This window comes from Pelodiscus sinensis, chromosome 1 (genome assembly GCF_052426305.1).
Source record: "Pelodiscus sinensis isolate ZL-2025 chromosome 1, ASM5242630v1, whole genome shotgun sequence".
Lineage (NCBI taxonomy): Eukaryota > Metazoa > Chordata > Testudines > Trionychidae > Pelodiscus > Pelodiscus sinensis.
In genome coordinates, this window is record NC_143052.1 from 122,618,546 (window position 1) to 122,641,571 (window position 23,026).

A 23,026-nucleotide genomic window follows, 5' to 3' on the forward strand; every position below is an offset into this window, starting at 1 on the left:
AAGGATTATATATAAAAAATGCCATCAGTTAGCACTTCTACAAAATACCAGGACAAGGTGTCAGATGACATGACAGCCATATGCTCAGGTAGATGTTTGACAGAACTGAAACAAAAAAATAAGGAAAGGGAACAAAAAAAAATCAGAAAGACTCATCCCAAGTTTCCAAATACTTATACAAGTACTCATTTTATTTGTGTAGAAATGGAACAGCTTCATTTAACCATAATTAGTTTAGCAGAACACCAACATTCCATGCATGATTGAGTTTTCATTAAATTAATTAGTGGGAATTTTAAAAGGGAGGGGAAGGGACCAGCAGTATTAACAGTAGAATTCTTTGTAATCATAGTTACAACTTGAAGTACAACAGGATTGACTGGTGTTTCTAATTAACAAAAGATCATCTCTCTCAATCTTCCCTGACAGTCCATTTTTAGAGACTTATTCCCAAAAGTGACTATGCTAGGCATAATGCACAGAACATATGCAGCTTATCCTGGCTAAGCAATTGCCATCTTCCAGGGGAAAAAAAAGGAAAAAAAAAAACCTCAGAATACAATTCTTTTGGGGTCTAATAAAAGGCTCAAGTACTAAATATCTACATAGTCCACCAGACTGAAAAGTTGTTCTCCATGAGTTTTCAAAGTTAATTTCAAACTCAGGTGTATGACTTAAGAATATTTCTAAGTGACAAAATGACTTACATTTTCTACTCTGGAAGAGATGTCCATTCTTAACCCTATTTGTAGAGAAAATTATCTTATTGTTATGATGGATGTTAGCAGTAAGTCTCATCTACTGTACAGATAATCACAGACCTGGTTAATGCTGATGGTTGTGCTCATCAGACATCTTTCAGGTGAAGCAGAAGCAATTAAGCTGTTTACACTGTTATAGCGGATAACAAAGCCACCATCCAAAGCAAAGAGTCAGATGACAAGGCCTGATCGGAAACTAAGCCATGTAAGCCAAGAGGTTCTCCCCTCTCACAGCTTGCCAAGCAGTGAAGTAAATTGCCTAGAAATCAAGTTGAAAGTGAGGGAAACAGTTGTGAGCGCAGACATTTCTTTGGGGGCAAAGAACTCGCTAGCCTGGAAATTGTAAGCAAGGGAATGGCTTGCTGTTTGTATCTACTATGGTTAGACAAAACAGATTTTGGTTTTCATTTTTTGTAAACAAACAGAATTCTAAAGAATACACTCAACTCAATTTGTCCTCCTAATGGAATCTTCCTCACAAAGTGGGCAACATTAGTTAAGTGCTTGGGCCAGAAAGGTCTCCAGCTGCAGACATTTTCAACTCACATTAAGGTTAATGTTCCTTTGGAGGGCAGTTTACTGCTTGATTGTTCCTTTGACAATGTATCAGTGTTTAAATGCTACGAACCTGACCATATTCCAAGACCAAAGTATTTTCTTAATGCACAAGGATTAAGCAGAGAGTCCTGTGTACAGTAAATGGGTCCATCCTCAGTCCCTATAGCTAGAACTGGTTTCTACTACTGTGGAACAGGAGTGGCATATTAGCATGGAATGCCGTAAGTCCCTTGAAAGAACTCCAACTAGTAAAGTTAATGCCAGATATTACCCCACTGTCAACTTGGTGTAGCTGCCATTTCAAGGTTAAATGCAATTTTATAAAGTTTGAATTAGATAATGTGAACAAGAATAAATCCCTTGAAGCTTTTGTTTAGGACCAGTTGAGTACTCTTTCTAGCTGTTAAGACTTTGAATACAACACAAAGAGGATTAATGAACTAAGAAAGGCAACATGATAGTTACGTAGTTTATTTTCTGTAGAGTATTCGTTTTAAACAATATTCACATGGATTCATAAAAAACAGGCAAAGGTGCCTTAACCTATTCATACCTATTTGGTGGATTTCTTACATCCCTGAACAAGAACAGTGTTGTTATTTTGAAAAGTGACCTAGGTATTTGTCAAATTGCCAAGAAGATTCCTATTAGCAGAGAAGACTGGAGGCATAATATAGGCATCCCTATGATTTTCAAATTGATTAGTCCTATCATTCATTTTATCACAAACTAACATCTATACCCCAAGTTTCCCATTTAGAATTAGCTTGCCAAGGGATGTCTGCTCTCCCTTGATGTTAGCTATAAATTCACTGCCTTTAAAAAAAAAAAAAAAAAAAAAAAAAAAGCACAGCTTAAAGGAGTAACAAATAGCAGCTGTATGTATTCCTGACTTAAGATACTAACTCCTTACACCAACTCAAAAGTCACATACTTTGCTACATCCCTAATAACTCCATTAACTATGATAAGAAAAGCATTCTGTATAAACAGTTACAAATTTTCAGTTTCCAAGGGTCATGCTAATTGACTATATTCTGCAATGGCCCTTCAGAAAGTAGCATGCCGTGACATGAGTTACCAGTTAATGAAGTCATTCCTGTGGAAACTTAATACATATCTGCAGTTGGCACAATAGTTAAATAGCAGTGCAGCATGCTGCTACTCAGCAGGCCAATGTTTAACATGGCACAAAGAAATAAATCAATCAAATTCATAATTCAGATGTTTGTGTTACTGCCACCATATCAAAGACACGATAATATAGGAATGCCAAGATACTGCAAATAAGGCACTTTGTAGTGAAGATTATAATAAGATTATATTTATTCTATCTTATACTTTGTAATTAGAGTCCAAGATTTCCACGCATATTGACAGTGATGCTTGTCAGAAAACTTAACATTTGTTTTCCCAGAGGTGCTTAATATCACCAACTACTTGGGAACCTTGCACATATTCCTGTGGAATCGGTTTTTCTTTTGTCCTGCATCTGTAAGTATTCCCCTTAAGAAATAGGTATGTTAAATTTTGATTAATCAACTAATCGAGTAGTGGATGGAATGTTCATCAACTACAGGCAGTCCCCGGGTTACGTACAAGATAGGGACTGTAGGTTTGTTCTTAAGTTGAATTTGTATGTAAGTCGGAACTGGTACATATTGTAGGGGAAACTCTAGCCAAACATTTCTCCAGAGTCAGTTTTATTCTCCCACACCTCACTTCCCTCAGTCCTTTATTCTCAAGCTGAGGTGTCTGCTGAGAAAAGCCGCTCCGTGTCTCCCTGGTCTTCTGGAGGGAGGAGGGGGCGCTAGCTTCGCGTCTCTCTGGTCTGCTGGGGGGAAGCAGCTAGTGCAGGGTTGCCTCACCCCATTTGTAAGTAGGGATCCGATGCAAGTCGGATCCATGTAACCCGGGGACTGCCTGTACTCAATTAGTCAATAACAGGGGTGGCTCACTATCTCACTGCGCCTCTTCCTTTGAAACGTACAAGAGCCACAGGCAGCTCTTGTACATCTCAAAGAGAGGCACAGCAGTAGAGATGTCTCTGCCTCCCCTGCCTCCAGCGAAAATAATGCTGGGGGGGGGGGAATACAGATTTTAAGCCATCTCCCCCTTGCTGCCACTCTCTGATAGAGGCAGCAAGGAGGAGGGAAAGCAACTAGTTGAGTGACTACAGTACTCAACTATCTGATAAGCATATGCTTATCAGGTAGTCAACTAGTAGCTAACATCCATAATGAGTGCTGGAAAGAGAAATTAGTTTTAACGCTGATCATATGCACATAAAATAGGATTGGAACTATGCTTCAATGTGTTCTTTCCATCCTATCCTTTTCCTTTCTATTCCTGAAGCAGTGAATAATAAACTAGTTTACCATACTTTCTTTCCCTCTTAATTATTGGGCACAGGGCAGAGACTCAAGTTTAATTGCCAGCAGTGTGAAAGGGTTAATGCCTTGCATTAAGCTCAAACCAAAAACTCTTCATGGTACACATTTCCAACATTGTGAAAATATTTATACCATGACCACAAATGTGATCTGAATCAGGATAATTTTTAAACATGATTTAAACTTGTGAACAAAATTTCATCACAATGCTTTACAGATATTTTATTTGAATGTTTATCCATATCCATTTCTATACCTGTTTAGGGATGGGTGCCTTCTCAAATAGGGACTCACCCTGTCTACTCAATATCTTACTGTGCCATGTGCAACAGCTAACAACAGCTCTCACAGACTTGCTTCTACTGACCTGATTCTACCCCAACCTTCCCTCAGAAAATATGGTACTCTGTAAGATGTCAGATAAAAGAAGAAAGATTCAAGATATGATGATCTTTACATTATGAAAAATACATTCTAAAGTACAGTAAACTTCCGATAATCCGGCACCTTTAGGACCCAGGGGGTGCTGGATTATCAGATATACCGGACTATCAGAAGGGGGGGCTATGAGGGGTCTGGAGTGGGGTGGGAGGGGATGCCACCTCAGATCCCTCATAGCCCCCCCTTACCATAGTCCGGCTCTGCCCCAGGCATCCCTGATTCAGCCGCTGCTGGTCAGTTTCAGCAGCAGCTGAATCGGGGATGCCTGCAATAGAGCAGCTGGGGTCCTGCCGGGTTGGTCCCGCAGCGCCAAAGGATGGCGCTGCGGGACCAACCCGGCAGGACCCCAGCTGCTCTGCCCCAGGAGTCCCCGATTCAGCCGCTGCTGAAACAGATCAGCGGCTGATTCCAGGAAGCCCAGGGCAGAGGTGCTCTGCCCCGGGCTTCCTGGAATCAGCCCCTGATCCGTTTCAGCAGCGGCTGACTTGGGGACCCCTGGGGCAGAGCAGCTGGGGTCCTGCCAGGGTGGTCCCGCAGCGCTGAGGGGCAGCGCTACGAGACCAACCCTACAGCACCCCAGCTGCTCTGCCCCAGGCGTCCAGATTCAGCCTGCTGGTGAAACTGACGATGCTGGTCAGTTTCAGCAGCGGCTGAATCCCGACGCCTGGGGCAAAGCAGCTGGGGTGCTGCGGGGTTGGTCCCGTAGCGCCGCCCCTTGGCGCTGCGGGACCAACCCGGCAGCACCCCAGCTGCTCTGCCCCAGGGGTCCCCAAGTCAGCCGCTGCTGGAACAGATCAGGGGCTGATTCCAGAAAGCACCAGCCAGAGCAGCTCTGCCCCGGGCTTCCTGGAATCAGCCGCTGAATCGGGGACCCCTGGGGCAGAGCAGCTGGGGTGCTGCCGGGTTGGTCCCGCAGTGCCGTCCTTTGGCGCTGCGGGACCAACCCGGCAGCACTCCAGCTGCTCTGCCCCAGGCGTCCCCAAGAGCAGCTGGGGTGCTGCCGGGTTGGTCCCGCAGTGCCGTCCTTTGGCGCTGCGGGACCAACCCGGCAGCACTCCAGCTGCTCTGCCCCAGGCGTCCCCAAGAGCAGCTGGGGTGCTGCCGGGTTGGTCCCGCAGCCCCGAGGGGCAGCGCTACGAGACCAACCCAGCAGCACCCCAGCTGCTGGTCAGTTTCAGGAGCAGCTGAATGGGGGAAGCCTGTCCGACTGCCCCAGCACTTCCGGGTTCCTGATGGTGCCGGACCATCAGGAGTCCCGGAGCATTGGATGCCGGACTAATAGAGTTTTACTGTAATTGTTTTTCTTCTGGAGATGCACAATAGGTTGTTTGTCTTATCAAGTTTAACTTCAATCAAAATAATTTCTCAATTCTGATGTGCTAATCATCCAGAAAACATACACATTTCCACAGAGTATTAAAATCAAAGTTACACCTAAGCAGATTCAGTATTTAGATGCATCGCAGTACGCAAGTATATCAGTATCACTATTTCCTGCTGTATTCCACTTAGGGATGTCAATGTGTAGTTGACTACTCAATTAACCAATAAATCTGGGTTTATCAGCTAATCATGTCAACTACATGAACCCCCATCTTGCTGTCAGCGAAGCGGGATGGCAGGCAGGAGCCCGTCTGCACAGGGAGCCGGTTTTTAAACTGATACAAAGGTAACAGCGCAGGGTGAAGGGCACTCTCTGGGAGTGGCATCGGAAGCACACTGGCTGCCAGTCTCACACCCAGGAACTATCGAATGGTCATGTAAATCACTAAATGAACACACTACAATCGCTAGATGCGGTTACCCTGTAATTGAATAATCATGTATCTAACATCCCTAATTCCCCTTCATATGCCAAAAAACCTCATGATTTTAAATGTAACCCTAAACTGATATTTGTTTGACTGAAAATTAGTTAATATTAAACAAAACTTAACCAAAAATTGGTACCTATGAAACCTCTGTGGATAAAAACAGCTTGTTAGCAAATTTTCCTTGTCCTACAGAAATTAGTATGCTCATTTCTGTCAGTATGTCTAAAATCAAATTGAAGGAGCACCCTTCAAAAGTAGATGCACCAACATATACTTTTACCAAACACATTTGAAAATTTAATGCAGCCAGATAAATAGTTCTTGAAAAGCTGAGCACAGAAAATAAAATTGATTCCTGGAAAATCTAACCTGTTGTCCATTTGAACCAACCACTAACATATAAACATTAATTAATTCGATCTAATTAGAGAATGGATTACATTAACAACAGACTGCTTGAAGGATAAAATAGTTAATGAATAAGGCTACTTATTTCATGAAATTGTAAAGGGCATTCTGAGCATCAAACCATAGAAGTGTTTTTAATTTTAAAAATCCTACACTTAAAGTTAGGAACTGAGAAAGTTATTACACAAGAGATTCATCTGAAATAACAGGCCAGAGCCTGAAGTATATAAAGAAAGTTCTAGCCCTCCAACAGCAAAAAACCATCCTATCACCGTATTACTCTTGAACATAGGATAATTTATGAGTGACAAGTATCATGTAGCAGATCCTGGACTACCCTGCATTGACAATAAAAGGTGATTATGTGCCTTGAACACAGTGCAGATCCCTAAAATGCAAAACCCAGGTCTGTCTCAAGTCTGGTGCACATAAGCATGCAGGCAAGGTTTGGAAGGGAGAAGCAGAGAGAGGTAGGAATGTTTTGAACAACAATGCAGATTAAGCACGGTACAGCGAGGCCATGTCAAGAACACACGACAAGCAGTCTTGTACTGTTACTTGTTTCTGATGAGCAAAAGTTACAGATGCAGCCATACAACTGTCAAGTACGCACATAATAGCAACATCCTGAGTGACAAGATGTACTCCAAATAGGGTATTTGGGTATTTTGCATATCCAATACAATACTTAATCAATTGGTAAATATTATTAGAACAATCAAGCCTCGCTTTCCTATAAAATGGACTAGTAAGAACAATGGATGAGAGGAATTGGGAATGGGCACTATTGACCCACAGGTCCTGCTCTATGTAACTAGAAGTAAATAGGCCCTTCATACTGGCGACCCAGTGCATGGTATTCCATTACATGGGAAGAAAAGAAACAACGACCTCCTGCCTGGAACTGTAGGTAGCATACGAGTGAAGTGCACGTGAATTAGGCTTTATCATTGTTTTATAGTAGATCTTCTATTAATTGCTTTTGCATTGCTTTGCACTGTATTAATTGCTTTAGAATGTATAGTATTTAAGGTTTCAATTGTATAGTAATTGTTTTTAAGGCTTGTAACACTTAGACAACTATGTTAACTGCTTAAAGCTTGCAATAAATAAGAAAGTGGTTAAGTATCCCTGAAGTGTGCTGGTTTCCCTTGGATCTAAAATAAATTGAACCACACAACAAGCTCTGTCACCCCCTCTCTATGGCCAACACAGAAGACATGGCATTAGGGTCACTGGCAGTTTGAGACACTTTCAACAACCCAGAATCAGAGGAGAACTCAACTAAGTTAAGGACATCTCTGCAAATGACTCTCCTTAGTCAAGTCAATATCTGAAACTACTTTTTCAGGGATGAATCCAATAACTAAACATACGAAAATTGTTTTTAAATCAATACACTCATGGATAACTAAAAGAAATTGCTTCATTAGCCACATTTATTAAAATATCTTCTACATTAACAGAAGACAACATTATCATGTCAAGATATAGAATTATCTATACTTTTCCGCTGTGGAACATTCAGTAATTAAGCCTCTCCCTTAAGGATTGTCTACGTTCCCAAACCTGACCTTTAGTTAAAATATTTTTTCTATAAAAAGAGAATAGGGGTTCACAGACCCAAATCTGAGAACCAGAGGCATAAAGAACAAGCAGACACCTTAAGTTGACAAAATATTAAAGTCAGACTTTTTCTGAAAAATGTATTTAGACATTCACAGATCAAATATTTCTTCAGGAAAACCACAACATAAATTCCTATGTTGTACAACAGCATACAGTGAATGTCATTATATAAATTTATTTACAAAATGGAAATATACAAAAAGCTAAAAAATAAAATGTACAATGGCTGGAGTACTATTGCCACATATTCAGGCAACTCATGAGTTATGTAGGCATTCCCAGATACCCAAACAAATGTGGCTATAAAAATAACTTTACATCATCTATGTCCACATGGAGATGCATCACCAACTCAACACCACTCACACAGTTAAACAATCTTATTTGGTAATTCAGCATTAGCTATGACCAATTTAGATCCTTAGGCCATATGCCTTTTTGGTGGGAGGGAGCATCAAGCAGAAAAAAGATGCTTATCAAAACTATTTCAAGACAGGTCTCAAGTACCATTAATGGGCTGCTTCACCACAAACTGTACATGTGGTATGCACTGCTGCTTGACCTGTGGTATGCAGCTGCATTCCTCAGGTAATCTATATTTAAAGTATGGGTTCCAACACACACTCTTGTTTAAGTTAGTTTAGTCATAATTAGAAGAACATATAATAAATATATTTTTGTCTCAGAACACAAGTAACTCCAAACAGGAAATGATAAAGGGTAGCATGGAAGATAAATATTAACTTAATATTTAAAAACATAAGACAACCTGCTCTGATCAATATCTATAATTTACATGTGGCCTTATAATTTCAGTATAAAGATGAGAATTCAAACTAAATCAGCCCTTTTTGTATCACCCTGAAGAAGAAGAGCCAAAAAACAATGGGTTGTACAGAGCTTGTCTTAATTATCACACTGATTGAATAAAGAGACCAACAGACAAACTAAAGTCACACTATTTACTCATTTGTCAAATACAAGTACCTTCATCAACAGCTCAAAAAGCAAAACACTAGTATACCTGTTAACCTTTTAGAACTATTGGCCTTGTAATTTTAGTTCACATAACCTTGCATGGGAGCTGGCCAAGCTCTTAATTAAAACAAGCACAAAGGAAAGTTTCCAATGGAGACCAAGAGAAAATGGTCCAATTATCTACTTTTTAACCAGTGTGTGGATGGGAGTCAGGTGTAAATAGGAGTAAAGATGTTAAATTGCATTTAAGTAACTAGTTGATACCAGGGAGCAACTAGTTGAGTCACTACTGACTATCCAATAAGCATATGCTTATCAGATAGTCGATTAGTCACTTACATTCTTAGATAGGAACATGTTAGGATTAGGAACATTTACTCTGCACTCTGTCTAGTGTTCCAAGTTATGTGGGAGAAAACTTATCGGAATTATTATAGGCAAAATAAATTTACTTCCTGAGTCTCAAATGCTCAGTCTATAATTTTAATTACAAGGGTGGGCCACCAAAAAAGCTGAGTGTTTTAAACCGTGTAAACGAGTATCTGGGATCACGTTAATGTTTCTGGTATCCTTTGCTCTTAAAGAGAGAGAGCAAAGGGAAGCATGCATGCCAATTTCTGAATCCCTTCAATCAGAGTTAAACCTACTGGCTAGGAAGGACAGATACATCCAGACACTGTAAATATCAGTCAGTCTCAGTGGACTCAACCCACATTAAAGAGACCCTGGCTGCTCACTTCCAACAAAGTTTCACTATGTAGGATGAGGTGATTTGATTCTTCCTGGCAAAAAGCAGCATAGAGGAAATGGGTGGTGAGACAAGTAAGTATGGCCTAGTTGTGTCATTACCAATATTTAGAAGACATTACCCACTCTGATATTCAAGACTTAGGATAGACTTGCACTTGCTTGCTTTATTTGTGGGATGTCTGTGTTATGCAGGGATCGCTACAGTTACTGCATCTGATTTTCTTAAGATTTGGGGACCGAGGAACAGATCACTTCAGTTTTAGAAAAAAACAGCAAGCAAATGGCCTGGTAGCACTTTATAGACTAACAAAACATGTAGATGGGATCATGAGCTTTTGTGGGCACAGCCCACCTCTTCAGATGAGCAGAGTTATAGAGCTCTTCTCCCCTTGCTATCAAATGGGTCATTGAACTTCACCAAGCAGGTCTCAACTTCCCTGGTACAAAGTAAGAAACTTCCCAGCTGTCAACCTCCTTCCCCTGCCCTCCTCAAACTTCCCCCAGAAAAGCTCTCCCTTCCGCAGCTCAGCTACCCCAGACGGGACCAGGGAGGAGTGACACCAACAACCCCAGTGCCGAACAAAAACAAGCCAGTGGGACAAGGTAGCAGAAATCGACACAGTTCCCCCTCTATCCCCATCGCCCAGCTCCCTCGCCCCCATCCACACCCCCCGCGCAGGCACAGGGCGAGCTGGGGACACGGACACACGCCCCCCGCACCCAGAGGGGCGCATCGCACGACAGAACCTTCAGCCCCTGCAGACCCCAGGCCAGGCCGCGGTCAGTAACCCGGCCACGCTCCGGTCGCCTCACGCCAGCCCGGCCGCGGGGCAGACAGCGGGCCACTGGAGGAGGCAGCCCCAAGGAAGCCGGGCTGGGGCAGCGCCCGGCGCCCCCACGGAAGCAGTGACCGGCCCGCCCGGCCCCGCCCCGCCAGGATGACCCGGGTGGCGGGGCTGCGCCCCCTCCCGCGCTCCCTCCCGGCAGCGGGATACGAGTCCCGCCCGGCGGCGCGTCCCCTCACCTTCAGCTGCTCCCAGTCTCCGCTGCGGCCGAGTCTGGCGCGGGCGGGAAGATTCCCTGCTTCGCTCGGCTCCAACCGCACCAACTGCCGCCCACCCCGCTTGCGCCAGCCCGCGCGCTCCCATTGGCTGCCCGCAGAGACGGCCTCGCATGGAATCACGAGAACCCGCCTCCAAGTGGCGCAGCGGAGAATCCCATTGGTTCATTTCACTGTCGCTCAAAATCACTTCCTAAGCCACATAGGTTTGAGGAAGCCAAGGGGAGAGCCCGCTGGGGCAAGGAGCGCAGGCGCTGACGCGCAGTGACGGGGTCTTAGCCCTCTGCTGCGTGTCCCTTCTCTAGCTTCAAAGCATTTGCCTTGGTGCAGCCCTGCTAATGGCATATTGCGGAGCATTAGGAGGATCAGTGCCAGCAGATCCAGAGATGTCATTATTCCCCTTTATTCCGCTCTGGTGAGGCCACATCTGGAGTATTGTGTCCAGTTCTGGGCTGTCCCGTCCCCCCACTATTGAAAGGATGTGGACGCGTTGGAGAGGGTCCAGCGGAGGGTGACCAAAATGATCAGGGGGCTGGCATGCATGACCTATGAGGAGAGACGCAGGGATTTGGGTTTGTTTAGTCTGCAGAAGCGAAGAGTGAGGGGGGATTTGATAGCAGCCTTCAATTTTCTGAAGGGAGGTTCCAACAAGGATGGAGAGAGGCTGTTCTCAGTAGTGACAGGTGGCAGAACAAGGAGCAATGGTCTCAAGTTACCGTGGGAGAGGTCTAGGTTGGATATTAGGAAAAACTATTTCACTAGGAGAGTGGTGAAGCACTGGGATGGGTTCCCGAGGGAGGTGGTGGAATCTCCATCCCTAGAGGTGTTTAAGTCTCGGCTTGACAACGCCCTGGCTGGGTTGATTTAGTTGGGATTGGTCCTGCCTTGGGCAAGGGGCTGGACTTGATGGCCTCCTGAGGTCTCGTCCAGCTCTATGATTCTACGTGCACGCTAGTATGGCCAAGCTCTGAGAAAGCAAGAACTGAACACCCCTGTGGTTTTTTGTATTAGCTGAGTGTGTTGCAGCACCAATGCAGGGTGGCCCAACATTGATAACTGGACTCCAGGAAGGCCCCATCTTACAAATGGGCTGTGTTCCAAAAGTGCATTTGGAAGTCGGATGTTTTGGAACTTGGAACAAATTTCCCCATAGAAACAATGTTTTAAAAGGCAGGTTCCCAGGCTAGCCCACAAAAGCCTATTTTAACCCATAACTGCAGCTGACATCTATACATAAATTTTTAGAGTGTCTGTGAGTCCATCCGTGTGTCCGTTTGTTCAAGAACTTCTAAACTAGGACACCAAACCAAGGTCAGAGGTTGGTTGTGCTCAGAAAATGGGAAGTGTTGGGTGTGATGGTCCCCCCCCCTTTCATTGCTTTATGAAATAGACTAATGGACACCGATGCATGCATCTCAAAGGTGCTTTAACAAATTATTTTATTTAACCAATCAATCTTGGTTACATAGAATAATGTACATGGGATTGCTCAGTGGTTTGAGCATTGACTTGCTAAACCCAAGGTTTTGAGTTCAGCACTAGAGGGGACAATCTGGGGCAAATCTGTCAGGAATGGAACTTGGTCCTGCTGTGAGGGCAGGGGATTGGACTCAATGATATCTCAAGGTCCCTTCCGGATCTATGAGATAGATATATCATGATCCATTGGTTCTGTTTATCTTACTTTGATGTATGTATAATTTTTGTGCATAAAATTAGATATATGGAGTGGGGAATACTTTGTGGGTTTTTAATGTATGAATGAGAGGCATCCAGGGTGTTACACTCCATGTCTTGATGAGCAACTATTAAACAATCTCTTTTGTCCTTAAGTCTGAGCAGTGGTAGGTAGGGAGTGGCCTCAATTCCTTAAAAAAGAATAGGAAAACAGGGGCTGCACCTGAGGGAAGGAGCCAAAGACTCCTGCGTGGGGAGACAGCCCTGGTTTGGAGGGACAGCTGGAAAACAGGTTTTAGGGTGAGTTTGAAAAAGTTTGTACTGAGGTTTCAGTGTAGAATTAGCTAAGTGTTTTTGTTTCTTTTGATTTGTAATCTATTTTGCTCTGTCTGTTCTCACTTATTACCGCGTAAATCCTACTGCTTGTACTTAATAAAATCACTTCTATATTCTGTTAAACCCAGTGTAAATAATTGTTACCTGGGGGAACAATCAGTGTGCACATTCCCCCTTTCATTGCTAAAGGTGACCTACCTAATCCTTTGGGGTTTGATCCCATTTGGGGAGTGGTATCCCAGGAAGCTGTGCCCTGAACTCTACTCTCCTGGGATCTGAAGAGACACAGTGTCTGTACTGCTTCTCAGTGGGGGAAGGGATCTCAGTTCTGGGCCTTGGCTGGGGGATACCAGAGAGCTGGCCCAGCACGACAAAGTGGTAAGGAGCCCCAGAGAGTAGGAAGGTGAGTGGCAGTGGCCATATCAGCACTGCAGGAGGCACCCCTGAGGAGTTGCCTGTGACCTCATCCAGTCATACGGGGAAAATGACTGTTTTCCATAATATGGAAAGGGAGGGAGCAAAGAGAGCAGCAGGTTATGATACTGAGAGTGGCCATTGGGGACAACTGCAGCACCAAGAGAGTGACCAGCAGGGTTAGGGCACCGCCATTTTGCCTGCCTCCCTGCCCCAAACCTGGAGTCTGCTCCCGCTCTCTGTGGAAAGCCTGCAGGTCATGGGGGAGTGGACGTTGGCGGGAGACACATTTCCCAAAGCCTGTCCCATTGTGGAGAGCCTGCAGACCAAGGAAGGTTCAGCCACTGGAGCCTCAGCCCTCCCCAGACAGCAGCCTGTAAGCTTCAGGAAGGGCTGCTGGAGGCATTCCTCAGAGCCTCACCCCCACTCTCCCGCAGCAGCCTGCAAGCCACAGGGGAAGGGTCTGCTGGAGGAGGAGGCAGCCCTTGGAGCCTGGCCCCCCTCAGACAGCCTGCAGGCCACGGGGGGGGGGGCGCGAGTGGGGTAGATGGGGCAAGCTGTGGGCATTGCCCAGAGCCTCGCCCCCACCTCAACAGCCTACAGGCCAGATGGAGTGGGGTGGTCAGGCCAGGAATTGGTTTAAGCTAAATCCTTAATGCACAGAAAACAAAATTCATGGAACTTAGTGTTCCTGTCTGTCAACTGCATGTGAGATTGAGGTTGTCCTGGAACAAATCACTTTTAAAATAATGTTTTTCGGTTATTCCTCTATCACTGCAGGTGCACTGTACTTGAATAGTATTTACTAATGGTAAAACTTTTCTCCTATCATAAGAACGTATCTTATGATATCTTTTGTATTTAAAAGGCTGGAGTGCAATGAGGAGGGGAACCCTGCATGAGCCAGAAATCCACTGTTCCAGCTTACGCTGGGTCCTCCGGGCTCCTTTTTAATGGATTAAGAGCCTATCAGATAAGCTTACATCCCTACTCCTGTCACTCATTTCCAGATTCTGACAGACAGAGGAACACCATTCCTACCCATCCAGGCTAATATGTATTGATGGACCTAACCTCCATTAAGTTATCTAGTTCTTTTTTGAATCCTGTTCAAGTCCTGGTCTTCACAACATCTTCTGGCAAAGCATTCCACTGGTTGACTGTGCAGTGTATGAAGAAAAACTTCCTTTTGTTTGTTTTAAGCCTGCTATCTATTAATTTAATGTGGTAACCCCTAGTTCTTCTGTTACATATGTTCACTGACACTCAAATTAATCCTAGCAGAGAGGCTTTTAAGCAATGCTTCAGTGAGGAACATGTTTTGAGACCTCTGCATTGGTATGAATTTTACCCTTTGAAATTATACCCACAGAAATATGATTCACATTCATTATAGTTATAGGACATTTGACATTGGATAGGAAAAGGTCAATGCGTCTTAGTTTAAAAAGAAGTCTTATTTCCCTGTGGCAACTTTCCCACTGTAATATGAAATGAAGCTTTGTATCAATCAGTTCACTTCACAAAGGATTACAAACTATTTCACAGTATCATAAATCCTATTAGGTTTGCTCTGAGTCAGATTTTCATTTTGCCTGAACATTACTAAGCTAACACTCACCTTTGCCAAAGCTCTTATGCCTAGATCCTCAAAGTTATTTGGGCACCTAACTATCATTGATTTCAGTGCCACTTAAGTGCCTAAATACCTTTTTTAGGATCTGGGCCTTACATTTTCCTCATCCTCCATCTCCCTCAGACACTAGTTTATTTCTTTAGCTGGGATGCATCAAACTTGTTAGATGCTCAAACTTGTTAGAAGTTTTAGGAAACAGAATGAACCAGAAACTAACTGTAGTTGACTGGTCCACTCTTTAAGTCCATACTCAGGCACAATGAAATCAAGGGAAGTCTGACTGAATAAGAACTGTGGATTTGGGTGGAAAAATAACGGGAAAAACTTATTCCTCTGAGACATGATTCTTCACTGCCTTGCACCTTCTAAGCCAGGCATGTCAAACAGGCGTCTGGCGGGCCGCATGCGGCCCGATTGAAGTTTTTTGCGGCCTGCCACTACATTTTTATAAAAGAACAAAGTACGGCCCACTGGCCGCTTTGAGCACATGGCTGAGTGCAGATCACAGCCAGCCAGCCACTCTACGCACTGCACCCCAGTGACTGCTCAAGGCTGGCCTGCCTCTCTGCACTCCAGCATGTGCTCACAGCTGGCCAGCCACTCTGTGTGGGGCATCAAGCACCTGCTCACACACTCCCGTGCCTGGAGGAAGGAGTATGGCAGCGGCTCTGGGACCCAGGCATTAGGCTGGAGAGGGGACTGGGAGTACCTGGCTCTGGGGAAGGCGGGATGCATTATTTTAGCGGACACTGGGGGAGCCTGGCTCTGAGGGAGGGGTGAGGCATTAGGTTGGGGGGCACAGCGGATGCCTGGCTCTGGGGGAGCAGTGAGGCATTAGGTGAGGGGGTGGGGAGTGTCTGACTCTGGGGGAGTAGAGGGGGATATTTTACTTTTTTTATTTATTCCCAAATAAAATCACAAAATGTACTGTATTAATTGTATATCAATAAATATGTCCTTTTTTGCAATTGCACGAATTATATGTTTATGCAAAATCTCAAACTTACAAAGTATCTGAAATTTTCACAGAAGCCTGTTCTATTTGATTAACCACTGTCTATACTTGTTTTTATTTCAAAAAGTTATGTACTATATAAAAAATTAAAAAGTATCTTAAATTTATATTTAAATTAAAATATATGAGCAAATTACAATTTTACACATCAAATTATTGTATTATAGTCAAACAAGACCTGAAAAAATATTTAAAAATATGCCTAGAACATAATTTATAATAATAAATAATTACAACTTTCCAAGAGGAGTACATTTTCTTTGGTGGCCCTGAAAGCTATCAGTTTTTGTTTGTGCAGCCCTCGGTAGGCTTCGAGTTTGACATGCCTGTTCTAAGTCATTTGCACTTATTCAAAATGAGCAGCAAGTGTATGTAAAACATGATCACTTGAGTAAGTCAGGAGATCACTAATTTTACACCAATGTCATAATAATGTAAATGACTAAACAAGGTGCAAGGCTATATAAAATCAGGTCCCAGGTTAATTTGAAAAAAAAAAAAAAATCAGAGCTGACTTTTTAGCTAAAGATGACAATTCTTTATTCCTCTAAAAATCTGTCAGGGTATGTCTACACAGCAACATTATTTCAAAATAACTAGCATTATTTCTAAATAACTTAGACCATGTCTACACAGCAAGCAGTTATTTCAAAATAATGGCAAAATACTGGCAAGCTGGAGGAATTCTTACTCCATATCCTGTAACCATCATCGTATGAGGACTAAGGGAAGTCAGAGGAAAAGTGGGCTATTTTGAAATAAGTGCTGTGTAGACACTCCCAATTTCAAAATAAACTGTGCAATTGATGTCGTTCAATTTGCGTAGCTTATTTCGTGTTAAGCCCTGCAGTGTGGATACACCCTCACTGTGCGTGGACTTGTACATTCCTCATTTCTCTATTCTTGTTTTATATTGGTGGATACACTAAATTGGCCCTCCTGCAAAAGCAATATGCCAGTCCCAGTCCTGCAAGCCCAGCCTCTGCATAGGGAACTCAAATTGTTTAAATGGTACATAGAGAATTTCCAAGAGTGGGCTCCAAAACCTCAACATCATGTTAAACTGAAAATCATATAACATACTGTCAAGCTTGTGAAGATGCTTTAAAAGGATCTCTAGCTAAAGTGTACATAAATGGAAGAATGAACAGAACTGAATATTTTTGAACAGTTTTATACTAAAAACTGTACAGAGATTTTAACACTGCATATTATGACTGGTATGAGATTACATTGTCAAATAATCACATTTGCACATTTTCCAACATTTCACCTTAATTTCTCATATCTGTAATAAGCTCTACAAAGTTACAATGATAAACTTAAGAAAATCAAAAGAAAATATAAATTAAAAGGAAAACAGAAAGAATAAAGCTATATTTGAGAGAAAAAATAAGAATTTGCACAATACATCTTAATTTAATATGTGAATGGTTGCCTTGGCATACCATATTAAGGATTACTATTTATGTTTTACATGTAGCTAATAACCTCTTCTGGTCATAGAATGCCTCCCACTCTTTCTTAAAGTTTGACTGTAAAGTGACAGGAAGTGTCTCTCACATCCACAGAGGCAATAATAATATAATTTGAATTGCACTTTCCCTATTTTCTCAGGAGTAGTTTGGAAGCAATTAAAATGCAACATTGTTAAAATTAATCAGTTTGTATCTTTGATCAGCTCCACCGACTTTCACATAAGTTATACTTTACCTCTAAGAGCAAAATTTGGTTTTTAATATATATATATAGTGTGTGTGTGTGTGTGTGTGTGTGTCCTTGCACATGCACCCATGTCACACACAAACACACACATGGAGAAGTCCTTATTCTGCAAGCACCTATGAACATACCATACTTTTCTTGACTTCAGCAGGACTACTTACAGTACAAAGTTAAGCATCTGTTTAAGAATTTGTGAAACGAGAGTCATACGCATTATACACTCAAATCATAACCACATGTCAACACTACACAAACATTTCCTCGGGTAATTTTTCCCATTCCCAAAAAGTGATTTTTAGATTAAGAATCTGTTTGTATATATTTAGGTTCACAAGATTACTTAATGAAGTGAGACATATCTACATATTTCTGTATCTACTGCCAGTTTGAGAATCCCATGGTACCCATCTAGCATGATGAGAAAAGCTAAAAAGTTCTGCCACCATAAGGCCATCAATGATTTCTTGACAGATGCAGAAGCATCTACTAATAAGTTACATAATTTTGACTGGAACAATTTTTTTTTAAATCTAATTTTTCAAATTATTTTCTGGTGTCTTCAGAGCACCAAATGGCCAAAATAACAGTAATATTAATTCACATGCAAATTAGTGGTGGATTTTTATTATTCACACTTTTTTGAATTGAGTTAGTGTATGCTAGTAATAGTTGCAATTTTGGCCTGGCAAAGTTTATTCAATCTTGTTTTTAATTGGGAAAGCAAAATGTTGATAGCTCACATAAGCCTCCTGGTGGACAAATAAATGCTTGGTTTTGTTATTAGGAACAGAACAGGAAGTTGCCACAAAAGATCTGATTTCCTCTCAACTCTGAGAGTAGTGGATAGTTTATTTTCTTTTTCTTTTTTTTTAGCAATACTAGCTATTTTTAAATATACTTTTGTATCCTTTGATATCTCTCATAGTTCAATATGCTCTATTATGTATTGATGGCTTTCTCTGTATAGAAATTCCATTAACAATCCTTCAATAAATAGTTGCATGTTATATAGCTATGATTCTGTTATTCTTATATTTATATCACTTCACTTACTATGTTCACATATTCTCTTCAGAATGTTTATGTCCCAGTAAGAGTCAATTGTAACTACAAAACAAATATCTGTAATCTTTTAACATTTTAACATGTTGATATATACTCTCTCAATACATTTGGAAAGAGCAATTAATTTAGTCCTACTGCACTCGGTTCATTTGATGATGCAAATGATTAACTTATTTGGAAGGTGCCTACTTTTGTAGGGATAATTTGCTGTAATGGTACTAGATGAAGACTTATACGTTTATTTGTATCTAGGATTTCTTTCAATTTTTTAAAAAAGTTTACTAAAATTTTACTGAAAAATTGATGGGAATTCTGTCCTAGCTCTTACTTACCATTTAGGAAGAGGAGTTCTTGATCAAAGACAAACTCTCTAAAATATATAGTAGATAATTAAAGCAGCTGGGCATCATTGCACTAATTCAGGGACTCATCGTGTTAGGCACTTGACATATACACAGTAAAAACCTGTCTCTTCCTCAAAGAACTTATTCTTTAGAACAGGAAAAGCCCTGGTAAAATTTGAATTTCGTTTCCTGTCTGGCCAGCATACCTCAGAGTGGACAGCACTCCTGACCATGAATAATCCAGAGTTGCAGACAAGCACCAGCATTGAACATGCAGGGAATGCTGGAACTCATTGCTGTGTGGAGAGAGGAATCTGTCCTCGCAGAATATAAATCAGCAAAAGAAATGCAGCTAGCTATGCCAAGATCACAAAGGGCAAGGAGGAGAAAGGATATGCCAGGGATGCCCAGCAGTGCTGTGTGAAAATAAAGGAACTGAGGGCAGTCATACCAGAAGACAAATGAGGCAAAGGGATGTTCTGGATCATTGCTGCAAACATGCCACTTCTATGAGCAACTGGTATCTGACTAGCTTCCCTAGCTAGTATATGGATTCCTCCCAAGATACTCCTCTGCCTCATGGAGGACAGCGTGGATGAGGAATGAGGAGCAGGAAGACAATTGTCAGCAGGCAAACAGGACAACTGATGTCACTGACAGCCAGGACCTTTTTATAACTTTGGAGATAATCCCCTCCTCCCAGGATGTCTCAGAGTAGGGCAGGAATCCTGGGGAGGGCATTTCTAGTGAATTCAAATTTTTTTTCATGCTACAAGTGGGGTAAGGCAATTGGGTGTGATCTGTGGTGGCCACTGACTACACAGCACAAGGTCCCCAGAAGAGCTTGTTAATGTGTCTGTAGACAGAGAAGGAATCCTCCCTGCATATCTCCATAAAGCTTTCTTAGAGGTATTCTTTGATCCTTCTTACAAGCTTTCTGGGGAGGCCTGCCTTATTCTGTCCTTTCCAAGCCAAGCCAGCAGTAGGGATCTAGTATCACTGCAGCATAAGGTTCAGGTTTCTGGCCACATTCAGTCAGCATCCTTATTTTGTGTGATTCAGAGAAGACCAAAATCTTGCAGGACAATGTGAATGAAGCAGGGAAGTTGTGTTACAGAGATCACTGAGGCAGTCCACCTTTATTTGCTCATTCCCAACAAAGCATGGTTTTCTGACCACAGTGACTGCGTGAGAACCAACCCTGACCTGTAGCCACTCCTGGCCCTCCTCTTCCTTGCAGGCTCCTGTGAGAAGGGAAAGTTGTACTCTCCCAGCAAATGGGGGATGCTGAACACACCACCATAGCCCCCCTTTACAAACCCAGACACATGCCTACCTGTGGGAGCTGCTATTTGCTGCCATTGTATCGCACATGCTTTCAAATTGGAAGCAAAAGAGGGAGGCCTAACCTATTCCTTCCCATGCCTGCCACCAAAATGAGGCCAGATGCTCCCTTAAAATCTGAGGTGTACCTGCTGTATAGTGGGCACTTAAAAGCATAACTCCAGCTTTGTACATAACACATGCCTATTGTGTTGGACAGACCTTCTTTTATGCAAAGTGATTGGTTTCTGTGCTCTACAATGTATCTTCACTAAAGTCTACCCTTCACTTTTCTCATTACTGCAGGTGCAGCAGTGAGCCTCTTGCCCTCTCCCACAGCTGTTAGCCCAGCAGAGATCCAAAGAAGAAAACCTAATTGGGATGACCTGTTCAATGAGCAAATACAATCTGCCCACATGGACAGGGTGCAATTCAATGGATGGAAAATGATGCTGCAGGAGATGTGAATGGAGCAGGAGAGGAAAGCGTGTAGGAAATGTAAAGTGAAGACACAAGAGGAAAGCTTGAGGCTTGTGGAGAAAACAGAGCTGCTGACATGCCTGGTACAGCTACAAGAGAAGCAAATGGAGCACAGAGCCCCCTCCAGCCTAAGGATGTAAGTTTAACCTGTTAACTGATAAACCGATGCTTATTGGTTCCAGCTACTGATTAAACTCTTGCAAGGCTGGCAGCCTCCAGGAGCCCTCAGCGCTGGTGAGGCCAGTAACATTTAACCATGTAACTGACTGAATTGTAATTGGCTACACAGTTAACATTGTTAAACCATTTTTACATCACTATTTCAGCCCATGCAGAACCACATGCCCTCCACACCAAGTTCCATACTCTCCCCACCCAGGTACCCTAGAATGGGGGAAAAGAGGGGAAGTCAAGGGCATCCTTCCACTGAACCCCCAGGGATGTCTCTAGGAACAGAAGGGTGTCATTCTGTAACCTGTGATTGCTGAACAGGGAGACTTAAGATGCAGCCTGCCCTTGACCCCCAATAAAACTGCTGCCCTGAACTCATTTTCTGTCTTTTTCCTTGCGTTTCCCTAAATAAAAATGCATGATTTCTCAACAATGGTATCTTTATTGCTTGAGTTGAATGGAGGAGAGGGGTGGAGGAAGCTTTATAGAGGTTACAGGCCAGTACATTTAATGCAGGGGACACCTCGTTAAGAGCAACATGCATGACTGACCAGACAGTGACATGACATTCACGAAGCTGTTTTCAAAGTCTCTCTGATTTGCAGTGCCCCTTCCTGTGCTCTGCTTGCCTGGCTGCTCATAATTAGTGGCTAGGAAATCTGCCTCAACCATCCCCTCCCTAGTAAAAAATGTGTCCACCTAAATTTCACAGATATTATGGAGCACAGAGCAGGGTACCACAACAATGGGAATGTTGCTTTTAGGAGATCGAACCTAGTCAAACTATGAAACCTTCCCTTAAAGCCATGGTCACCAACCAGTAAATCGCGATCTACTGGTAGATCTCAGGGGCTCTAAGAGTAGCTCTTGAGCCCTCTCTGAACTGCGTGCCTGCGCAGTACATTTACATTAGATTTCCTCATTTGAGGAGCAGCTACTCACCGAGCAACAAAACAGGTGAGTAGCTGCGAGGAATGGTGGGAGCTGGGAGGCCGGGAGGGCTGAAACACCCCAGCAAGCTGACTGTGGCTTTCAGCTGAAAGATGCTGCCCCGTGCTCCAGCTGATCAGCAGCTTCTCCTCTGCACCTGCCCACGTGGAGCGTGGTGCACCCTGGCTGAGCGCCATGGCCAGCTGGCCGGGCAGCCACTTCTCTTCCCTCCAGCCCGGCTGCCCTGCGCTCAGCCCGGGAAGCTTACTCCAGCACAGCTGGAGCTAGGCGCAGCCTCCCTGGGCTGAGCACAAGGCAGCCGGGCTGGAGGGAAGAGAAGCGGCTGCCCGGCCAGCTGGCCATGGCTCTCAGCCAAGGTGCACCACGCTCCACGTGGGCTGGTGCAGAGGAGAAGCCGCCTGGCCATCTGGCTGTGGCCTTCAGCCCGGAGGAGGCTGAACGGGTGGCTTCCCCTCTGCGCCTGCCCACGTGGAGCTTGGTGCAGCCTGGCTGAGTGCCATGGCCAGCTGGCCAGGCAGCCGCTTCTCTTCGCTCCAGCCCGGCTGCCCTGCGTCAGTCCGGAGGGAGTGCAGGTCTGAGGCTTCCCTCCATGTCTGGTGTAGGGAACTCCCTGCCCCCCAACCTTATTCCCTCTCCTCTGCCCCAAACCTGTCCCCTGCCCTCCTGGCCCCTTGTTCCTTCTCCCTTGCCCCCCCCCCCCCACCGCGCTGCAGAAAACTCCCCCGCCTCTGCAGAAACTTGTCCCCCGGCACCCTGCCCCCCCTGCAGAAACCAGTTCCCTCTGGCACCCTGACTCCTACTGCAGAAACCTGTCCCCCTGCCTTCCCCACTACAGAAACCTGTCCCCCCCAGGACCCTGTCCCCTGCTGCAGAAACCTGTTCTGGCACTCTGCCCCCTCTCCCCTGCCCCCACAGGCATCCTGTTCCCTGCCCCAGAACCCTCTAGCACCCCTCCCCAGTACTGTGTTCCCTGCTCCCAAATGACTTCTATGGGTCAGCGACCGCTGACTGAAGGCAGGTTCCCTGCCGTTCTCATAAATAAAGACAATGCAGAAACTTTGTGTTTAACATAGTATTTTATTTAAAAATGAAGCCTG

At 43.8% G+C, this 23,026-nt stretch overlaps 1 protein-coding gene across 2 annotated transcripts in view; it reads right to left on the reverse strand.

Moving 5' to 3' along the window:
• Positions 1-10,893, reverse strand: part of PACSIN2 (protein kinase C and casein kinase substrate in neurons 2) — a 118,054-nt gene extending 107,161 nt beyond the window's left edge. Inside the window, exon 1 of one of the 2 annotated variants that reach the window (XM_075899269.2) lies at positions 10,757-10,893. The gene's annotated coding sequence lies outside the window, so the exon portion shown is untranslated. Of the gene's footprint in view, positions 1-10,479; positions 10,503-10,756 lie in introns of those variants that run through there. The other variant, XM_075899278.2, reaches the window with a different exon arrangement.
• Positions 10,894-23,026: the final 12,133 nt, after the last annotated feature.